General features: G+C 50.8%; 1 long non-coding RNA gene across 4 annotated transcripts; it reads left to right on the top strand.

The window, feature by feature from the left end:
• Positions 1-6: 6 nt before the first annotated feature.
• On the top strand, positions 7-3,520 carry LOC119274375. Of its 4 annotated transcripts, none has more exons than XR_005135135.1 (7): positions 7-566; positions 1,233-1,355; positions 1,445-1,524; positions 1,614-2,543; positions 2,634-2,726; positions 2,829-2,918; positions 3,294-3,520. It is a non-coding gene; the product is annotated as an uncharacterized LOC119274375 (long non-coding RNA). The 4 variants fall into 4 exon arrangements; XR_005135133.1 differs by having other exon boundaries at positions 3,289-3,520; XR_005135134.1 differs by having other exon boundaries at positions 2,686-2,726; positions 2,829-3,520.
• The last annotated feature ends 6,760 nt before the right edge of the window (positions 3,521-10,280 follow it).

Genomic DNA, 10,280 nt, shown 5'->3' with positions numbered 1-10,280 from the left:
TCCCTCCCCTCACCATCTCTCCCTACCCTCCGCCCTCTGCCCCCTGCCTCGATCCCCCAGATCCAATGGACACAACCCCGCCGCCCCCGCACCCCGTACTGTCCACCATGGCCGCCTCCTCCTCCTCCTCGCTCCGGATCCCCGCACCAACCCACCACCCCGCCATGGGGACGCGTCCGTGGCGGCTGCCCTTTCACGCCGTCTTCGTCTGCCCCCGCAGCTCCGCAGTATCCTCCGTCTTCGCCTCCTCCCCGTCTCCGTCTGCGAGTTGATTGGTCGTGCAAGTGGTGTGGTGTGGCAGTTACATGACGAGCCCGGAGCTGGACGAGGGCGCGGTGGAGAGGCAGTCGGCGGCGGCGTCGCGCGGTGGCGGGGTAGCCGTGCAGGCGAGGGACGGGGTGTTCACGTGGGACGACGAGGAGACGGAGGCTGGGATGGAGGTGCTTCGAGGCATCGACCTGGAGATCCGCAGCGGCAAGCTGGCCGCGGTGGTCGGCATGGTCGGGTCCGGCAAGTCGTCGCTGCTCGGCTGCATCCTCGATGGGATGCGCAAGGTCTCCGGTAAGGTACGAATATCTGTCGATCTCTTGCAGTTAATATGATGCATGTGTGGTTGCATCTGCACTGGTCCTGTCGGGAGTCAACTAGTCAAGCCAACGTCGCCCATTCGGCGATCTAGGCCGATTCTGACCAGGTCAAGCCTTGCTTGATTGATTAGTCAACTCCCAGGCTTGTACAAGGCTTGGCAATTCTCAAAAACTTACCTACTCAAGCCACTCTACTGCTTCCTGAGTTGCTGTGATCGATTGATGTTTCTCATGAGAAATTCTTCCTATCAATTCCTGTAGTTTACCTGTTGAGATTTTAACTGAAGAACAAGCGTGGCGGGGCGCTGCTCTCGGGAAAGAATTTGATGTCTCGTTTGCCCGACCATTCTCTGTTCTGTTTGTACTAAATCTTTCACGGCAATTTGCTGTGCTTCACCATGAATAAAATTGATACCACTGGGAGTGACAGTGATTATTGCCGTACCAAGATAATGGTTAGATATTCTCTCAGACTCCATAGTGTAGAAATGCAATTCTTGCAGCTTGATTGTATGCACGGCGCTTGCTTCCTAACTGATAGTAGTCCTCTAATTCAACTCAGTTCAATACATACTATTTTGTATCTTTTCCTTGGTATGTTTAATATGAGACAATATTCTAATACCTCTGCATTGAATTCTTTAGGCTACAGAAAGGTTGGAAGTAGCCTACCCAACAATAAAGGAGCTGGCTCTTGTTGGTGCTCTAAGGCTGTGAAGCAAGCATCGCAATAGCTTTTGTCGTTGGCTGTGAAGGCAATTCAAGAAAGTGAGTGGAAATGTGTTCATTCTGCAATATAGAGCCGGTTTAATTTTGTTTTGCAAATTCCGGTTAGCTTACCTGTGTATTATATTCAGATAATGCAAAGCTTGACAAGGAGGCAACTGATGTGTTCAGTTGGTGCCTGACTCAGAGTCCAAAGTCCTACAAGCTGTGGGTGAGTGATGTTTTTGTTTTCTTTGCCTTTGTACAGCTCTATCCCATACAAGAAAGTGGCTTAGACTGATGTTTAATTTCTGTTTCCAGGACAAGCTTCATGCAGAGAATACCCAAGCTACAATTTACTCCAATTCACATGTTTTGAATTCTTCAATCTTGAATTGTTTAATGATGATAGCTATCTTGCACCGTACTATAAAATCATGGATCGGCAACTAGCTGATTGTCAGTCATGGAAATTCATACCATGCCTCGAAATGTTTGATTGACCATCTTATTCTTATTGATACATAAAAATTTGACATTTTTGTTGTAAAAACATACATGTATATATGTTGATAGTCTAGTAAGAACTTGTTGTGTCTGGTTTGTGGATCTTAAAAAATATATCATCTATGCTTTTATCCTTGAACTATTGCTATGGCCATGAATGCCCATGCGTACCTTTGTTGTCACTTTTTAGGGTGTGCGTAGTTTGTTAATTCAGGTAACTACAGGATATCCTTACTCGTACAAAATGCCCAGTTGTTGTTCTTGTAAATATAGGCGTGCCTACCGTCGCCCCATCGACACCATCACCAAACAGAAAAGGGCTCTAGCCTCTTCTTATGACAAGAAAAATAGGCGTTGTTACCTGTTTGCATCTGAGATTGCATAATATTGGAGGAACATGCTTAATTGGCCTGTGCATTTGGCAGATATAGTTGTGTTTGTTCTGCTACTAGCATCCTGTACTGTTTAGTTGGTATTTGGTATTATATTTTTTCTTCTAGCCCAGATTTATTCATTTTAGATCTTGTTGCATGATGTGTCATGTATATGACTAGTACTACTATTTCTGCATGCTTATATGTTTGTGCATTTACTAGCTTAGCTACCACAGTAGTGTTCTGTTGAAATTTGAGGCATATCTTTGTTCATAAGTGTCTTTGTTCCCATGCAGTGTGCTTTGAAACGTAGGGCGAATGTTGTGGAGGAGTAGGGCGAATCGGACATTGTCTCGCTTGTGCCGCTGTGGTAAAAACAGAGCACCACTCTTACTTGATGTGCATGTGTTAATACGGCAAAATGATTGAGATCTGTTTGACTTTTCTCTTCTCTGTGTAGATAACATGCTGAATGTTGTAAATGACTGTGTATGAATCTTCTGTACGTGCAGATTATCAGGCATTATTTAATGCTGCTGAGGGTGTAACAGAGGTGAGGTTTGTACTGCTGTTGAAACAAATAGCCGAAGAAGTCACAATGTTCTTCTGTTAAGCCATTGTCTCATGTAGTTACAAATTTCTGGTTGACGTGTAGTGTTTCAACCAACAGCAGAAAAATCAGTTTGATGTATGGATGCTTCATGCGGTGCTAGCTAATGATCTCTGTACTGATGACAGTTTTGTGGTAAGTGTACTGTGGTAAAATGCAGATGTTGATTATTTCCTCGACCATGGTTGTGATGTGCTTGGTTTTAGTGGTCCTGATGTATGAGTCTACTTTTCCCGTTTCTTGCTGTTTTAAGATATCATGTCCGATTTCAATGTTGGGTCGATCGAGTTGTTGATTTTCTCACCCTGGTCATACCATAATATGTTTGTGTTTAGTCATGTATGCATCTCCATCTTGCAAGCCTGCCATACATGATAGGATTAGTACTTATTAACTATTCATATGTGCTTGTAGAGAAGGATACAATTATTATTTAACCAGTCCAGATTTTTTACATTTGTGTGGCAATCATTCAACTTTCATTGTATCTCACTACATAAATTAGATCAGGATCAGGATCTAATTTATGTAGATCAGGATCAGGATCAGAAGAAGCCTGGATATGTTCACCAAGTTTTAGTTGATGTTGCCACCAAGTTTTGGTGCATGTGTATTTGTTTTTTGATTGTATGTACACTTGTTGGATCGTGCAGTATGTGCTATTGTACATGTGCTATTGTGAGTTTCATTGATAGATTTTTGGATTTGATCATTTAATTGAGAGAATGTTGACTGTTTGCTGTTGAAATGTGTAAATTTGAAATCTGTGAATGAAAAGGTTTGGATGTTCTATTGGATCAAATAATATTTGGGCTCTAAAAAGGCTATGGCCCAAACAATAGTGGACCAGAATGTTGTGCATTTATGAAAAAATGGTACAAAAGGGCTTAATGAAATGGACTTCGAAATGGCTAAGGCCTAGAAGTAAAAAGGCCAAATTGTTTCGCCCGACCCATGTAGTTGACTCAAATTGAAAGAAAAAAAAACAACAAATAGGCCGAATTAATGGGCTCGGCCCATGTAAAACACCTAATCGGATCGGGCTGAATCTTGTCAGTGATCTTTTTAATTGGTCGCAATTTTGCCACGTCAGATTGCCACGTCGGATCTGACGTGGCCTGGGCAGACAACCAGTGACCAAAACAAAAGGTCATGGATTCAACGACATTCTGTTTTGGTCAAAAACGTCTACGGCCTTCTCACACAGAAGTCGTTAATTTCAGTTTACGACCGCCAGCTTTTGACCTTCTGTTTTTGGTCACAAAAAGGTCGCAAATGAAAAACTATGACCTTTCAGTGACCAATAGTGGAGGCCACAAGATAGCATATTTCTTGTAGTGAATAGTCCGGCCAAAGTATATAGTCCGGCTATCCGAGGACCCCCTAATCCAGGACTCCCTCAGTAGCCCCTGAACCAGACTTTAATGACGATAAGTCCGGCGCACAGATTGTCTTCGGCATTGCAAGGCGGGTTCCTTCTCCGAATACTTCATAGAAGATTTTGAACACAAGGATTGTGTCCGGCTCTGTAAAACAAATTCCACATACCACCGTAGAGAGTATAATATTCCACAAATCTAATCTCCTGACAACATTTCATAACGTGACATCTGCCGTGGTCCGGTCATTATGAACCGTTTTTCCCAGCCTGCCACTGCACGTGTTGCGAGGCGGTTTTATTGGCACGTCTCGTCGAAGCAGAGATCGTGTTCCCCTTATCACGGGATTCTCATAAATACAGGTGTGGGTAACCCAATCGTGCTTATTAGTATGACTCCTCGATTTTAGGCAAGTTCCAAACGGCCACGCCGAGGACGCTTGATATTCACCCTCTCTATAAAGGGGCCAAGGCCTGTCCTTTTCTTCTCGTGCTCGATCCTTCCCCTCCCCCACCTCGAGTTCCTACACCCAAGGCTCAGGCTAAGCGCTTCGGACCTTCAACCATGTCCGGATCCAACCTTCAAGGTCGGTGGATGGCCTCCTCTATCACAGAGGAGGACATCAAGAAGCTAAGGGAAGTCAGGTATCTGACCGCCGAAATCTCGCACAGGCTGCCTGCTCAAGGGTAGGCCATCCCCGCTCCCAAACCCAACGAGAGTGTCGTATTTGTTTCCCACTTCCTCCGAGGGCTAGGCTTTAGTCTTGATCCCTTTGTAAGAGGTCTTATGTTCTATTACAGGCTTGATTTCCACGATCTAGCTCCAGATTCCATCCTTCACATCTTGTCGTTTATCATCGTGTGTGAGGCCTTCCTCCGCATCATCCCACACTTCGGCTTATGGCTCAAGACCTTCATTGTGAAGCCAAAGACGATCGATGGGCGACATGCAGAATGCAGAGGTGCCATAATAAGCAAAGGCGCCGATGCTCTATGGCCAAAGGGTTCCTTCCCGGAGGTGTCCAACTTATGGCAGCGGGAGTGGTTTTACATCACAGCTCCCCGAGGTACAAAGTGGGCAGCTGCCCCCGCCTTCCGCTCGGGTTCCCCGCTGCAACTGGCGTCATGGATCAACAAGGGGCTGGACTGGGGGCCAGTTAATGACGTGCTGACATTGCAAAGTCGCATCCGAGATCTCCTCAAGAGGGATGTCAGTCTTGTCAAGGTAATGCAAGTTATGCTAGTTCTTCGGGTCCTGCCATGCCAACGTCGATCTCTCCGTATGTGGGAGTTCAACCCGGAAGGACCGCAGACTATTCAGCAATTTTTCGGCGTGACGCTCGAACAGATGTATGGATTGTTCTTCGGATCACGAATAAAGTGTTCGGACACCACTGAGGATGCGGGTCTCAACCGCAACCGTTTAGATACACACATAAGTAATTCTGCGGCCGAACATGCTGTCTTTTTATTTGTCATAACATCATTCCAAAAAAATCGCTCTCGGCCAGGACTGGATAAGAAAGGCGGAGAGGATCAGGTGTTCGACCCCCCTTCCCGAAGGCTCACCGGATCCTGTACTAGCCAGGATGCTTGAGCACGCACCTTATCAAGTGCCATCAGGGGAACATAAAGGGAGGAATAAAGAAGCCGAAAGCGGGCTTCACACATTACTCATCCAAACCGGGGGAATTAGTGTCTCCGTGAAGGAGGATAATCGGGGAGAAGAATCTAGAATCCCCTCTCCCCAAGGAAGGAAAAGGACCGCCTCTGAATACATGGAAACAAAGGTTTCCAAACAAGGGAAAAAACCTGCGCCAGGGGGTCCTGCCCCGGAGGGTGTCCTTACCGCACAGCGCCCGCAAGGGGGCCAGCCTTCCACCAAGCTATAAGTGAACAAGAGTACTTTTGGTAAATATATCCTGCTTTATCTCCAAGGACAATAACCGAGACATGTATCTTGCAGTCCGGCTCGTAGCCCTTCTCGACAGAGTTCGTCTTCAGGGGATCTTCTTCCGGAGATGATGGAGAGCGAAACGCCTCCCCCTGTATCCCCGCCTCCTGGGGCGGACGACCCTGAGGTGTCATCACGGAGGATTTCTCCTGATCCGCCAAGGCCAGAAGGTAACCCTTCGCCCACCCGAAGTCCGGAGTATTCGGGTCCTAAGGAGAGCAACAGAAAGAGTTTGGGATTGTTCGATGCACAACCGGACGCACTGATGGGTCTTTTGGAGCAAGCGGCTATCTCAGAGGTGCATCATACTTTAATGGGTACGGTGGTTGAGAGGATTTCATCCGCCAAAAGTGGGTTGCATGAGGCTTATACGAGCCTGCTAAGAGGCTTTGAGGTATGCAAAGTAATATATAAATTTTTTGACGGTACCGCACACGCTAGGTGTGCTCTATACAGATAGTAGCCCCTGAGACTCTGGTTGCTGTCCAGAGGCAACAAACAGAGGATCATAGTCCCAGGTAATGATCGCGCTGCTTTCATGTGCAGGCGGCTGAGGGTCCGGTGGCTGGCCGGACTGCTGAGTTTGCCGGACTGAGGCGGCAACTTGACGAGGCAGATGCCGACATTGCGCTTGTGAACAAGCGGCTTGACGAGGCACAGGGTATGTATTTTCGAGTGGTCAACAAATATTAAGAGGAGCATGATGCTAGTATCTATAATATGCTGTGACTGCAGATGGAGATGCCGCCAAGGAGACCCTTCGGGCGGATTTTGCCTGAGCCAAGGAACAAGCCAGGAGAAGTTATGCGGCCGCCCTAAAGGCGGCCGAAGACTTAAGAGCCGAACAGGCTGCTCATCGCCAGAGCGAAGATAAAATAGCCAAGATGGCTGTTGAGCTGAAAGATGCCTCCGGCTGATATGAGCTTCTTGAAAAGGAAAGCCAAGCGAAAGCGGCTGACCTGAAGAAAGCCGTGGAAGAAGCCAAGGAAACCCGCTCTAAAATCAGAGCGGCGAAGGAGGAGCTCCGTCAAGCCAGAGATATCACGATTGGGAAGCCCTTTTTGTTGCGGACGAAGTTCGGAGATCCGAAGTATGCCCCTCTGGATCAATTATGGAGTGCTGCAGACGCGTACTTGGACTTGGCAATGAGTGCTGCTGATGCGACTGAGTTTTTCAAAGATCAGAAAGATCATGAAGTGGAAAGATTGTTCTGGTCGCAGTTCAGTGCTCCAACGCGTCCGCTGCTGTTAAATGAACAAATGCCCGAGTGGGCCGAGCTCCATAGGTTGTCCGGACTTGCCATGAGGTCTGTCGTGGATCATCTTTGGCCAAAGGGACCAAGGCCGAATAGTTATTTTGGTTTAGTGCAAGGATTCCTTGGTGCTGTGCCGCATATTGACGCTGTAAAGAGGTCGACGTGCATAGAGGGTGCGCGGATGGCTCTTGCGCGTGTTATGACATACTGAGCAGAGATGGAGGCCACCGCTATTGCAACCCGGGATCCGGCCGTAGGCTAGGTCTCGGCTGAGCACTATTTTGAAGAAGTCCTAGAAGGCGCTCATTTAATATAGGCTCAGTGCTCGAAGAGTATCATGTTCGAGTGACATTGTCACAGCCCTAGCTTTACCCTGGCCTTGGACTAGTTTGGTTGCTGCATCATGTTTAAATTCAATTGAAATTTGAATTGAGGAATTTTCCAAGCCTCAGAAAACCTCTAAAAATAACCAACATTTAAATCTCATCAAATGAGTCCAAGAAAATGTTCCTATTATTCTGTGAAAATATTGGCATGAGGTGAAATTCAAACCAATATTTTGGGAGTCACAGAAATAATTTATTTGGGCCTTTGATTTAAATCAATAATATATTTGGGTTGGAATTATTTCTGTTATATAAGAAATAATGTCCAAATAATCCCAAACTGAAATGTTTCATGTTGGGTTTATTCCATACAGTGAGCATGAGCAGTTTGGTGATTTTTGGAAGTGTCTAAGTATTTTTAATAAAGCCACAAAGTTGCAGAATAATAGAAAACAATAAATATAAAAAAAAGAGGTACCTTACCGTGCAGCCCACCACTGTAGTGGCCTACTGGCCAAAGCCAGCCCGGCCCACCAGGGGCAGCACTGTCTTCTTCCTCCTGCCAGGAGGAGAAGCAGCTGCGTGCCCGATGGCCGGCGAGCCGCGCTGGCTCCTCCCTGCCTGCGTGCCCCCCGGCTGCCTGGTCGCCGCCACACACATCCCCCCGACCCCCTCGTCCTCTCCCTCTCTCCCTGGACCTCTTTCCCTTCCTCTGGCCCCCTCTCCCTCTCTTCCCGAGCGCACCAGAGGGCGCCGCCGTGCTCTACCACGGCCATCGGCCACCCCACGCCTCGCCGACGCGCCAAGAAACCCCGCCTCGTTCCCCTCTTCCTCCTCACCAAGGCGGAGGGCGCCGGGGCCCACACGGCCGTGGCACTAGGGTGTTAGTTAAGGCGTCATTAGAGGCTAATGACATCGCCACGTCGGCTTCGCCAGAGTTAGGCCGCCGGCGATGGCCAGGCGCGGCGGAGGTGCTTGGAGTCGAGCTGTGGTGCTTCGTTCGAAGCTTGGCTGGGCTCTCTGGAAAGCTGGCGCGATGGTGCGTCGAGTGGTGGTGGTTGTCAGGCTTGGGACGGCCGGAATCGACGCCGGCGTCGAGCCTTGCGGCTGCCGGAGTTCGGGCGAGGCCGAACTCGTCGTTGCTGTGGCTCTGGAAGAAAGGGGCCAGCTCCTACGTGATCCACACGATGCGGTGAGTGTGTTGGACGCGTCGGGCAGACCATTTGGTCGCCGGAGTCCCGTCGGCGGCGAGCGCAGGTGGCGACGGGTTCGGGCGTAGGCGGTCCGGTGGCTACGGAGACCTACGGGGAAGAAGAGAGGGATGGGCAGGGTCGGAGGCTCACGGCGAGTCGGACGGGGAGGTCAGCGAGCTCGGAGACGGTCCGGAGTAGCCGGGGCGGCAAGGAGGATCTCCGGTGACCGGCGAGGAAGAGGATGAAGTTGGCGGCATCATAGGGCTTCCGGCGACCTCCGCCTTGGTGAGGAGGAAGAGGGGAACGAGGCGGGGCTTCTTGGCGCGTCAGCGAGGCGTGGGGTGGCCGGTGGCCGTGGTAGAGCACGGCGGCGCCCTCTGGTGGCAGCCGTGCTCTACCACGAGGGGCAGCACTGTCTTCTTCCTCCTGCCAGGAGGAGAAGCAGCTGCGTGCCCGATGGCCGGCGAGCCGCGCTGGCTCCTCCCTGCCTGCGTGCCCCCCCGGCTGCCTGGTCGCCGCCACGCACACCCCCCGACCCCCTCGTCCTCTCCACTCTTTCCCTAGACCTTTTTCCCCTCCTCTGCCCCCGTCTCCCTCTCTTCCCGAGCGCACCAGAGGGCGCCGCCGTGCTCTACCACGGCCACCGGCCACCCCACGCCTCGCCGACGCGCCAAGAAGCCCCGCCTCGTTCCCCTCTTCCTCCTCACCAAGGCGGAGGGCACCGGGGCCCACACGGCAGTGGCACTAGGGTGTTAGTTAAGGCGTCATTAGAGGCTAATGACATCGCCACGTCGGCTTCGCCGGAGTTAGGCCGCCGGTGATGGCCAGGCGCGACGGAGGTGCTCGGAGTCGAGCTGTGGTGCTTCGTTCAAAGCTTGGCTGGGCTCTCTGGAAAGCTGGCGCGACGGTGCATCGAGTGGTGGTGGTTGTCGGGCCTGGGACGGCCGGAATCGACGCCGGCGACGAGCCTTGCGGCTGCCGGAGTTCGGGCGAGGCCGAACTCGTCGTTGCTGTGGCTCTGGAAGAACGGGGCCAACTCCTACGTGATTTACACGGTGCGGTGAGTGTGTTGGACGCGTTGGGCGGACCATTTGGTCGCCGGAGTCGCGTCGGCGGCGAGCGCAGGTGGCGGCGGGTTCGGGCGTAGGCGGTCCGGTGGCTACGAAGACCTACGGGGAAGAAGAGAGGGATGGGCAGGGTCGGAGGCTCACGACGAGTCGGACGGGGAGGTCAGCGAGCTCGGAGACGGTCCATAGCAGCCGAGGAGGCAAGGAGGATCTCCGGCGACCGGCGAGGAAGAGGATGACGTTGGTGGCATCACAGGGCTTCCCACGCCCTCCGCCTTGGTGAGGAGGAAGAGGGGAACGAGGCGGGGCTTCTTGGCGCATCGG

This window comes from Triticum dicoccoides, chromosome 1A, assembly GCF_002162155.2.
Source record: "Triticum dicoccoides isolate Atlit2015 ecotype Zavitan chromosome 1A, WEW_v2.0, whole genome shotgun sequence".
Taxonomy (NCBI): Eukaryota; Viridiplantae; Streptophyta; class Magnoliopsida; order Poales; family Poaceae; genus Triticum; species Triticum dicoccoides.
Note: the sequence above shows the minus strand (reverse complement) of the source record. Positions and strands in the feature narration are given on the sequence as shown.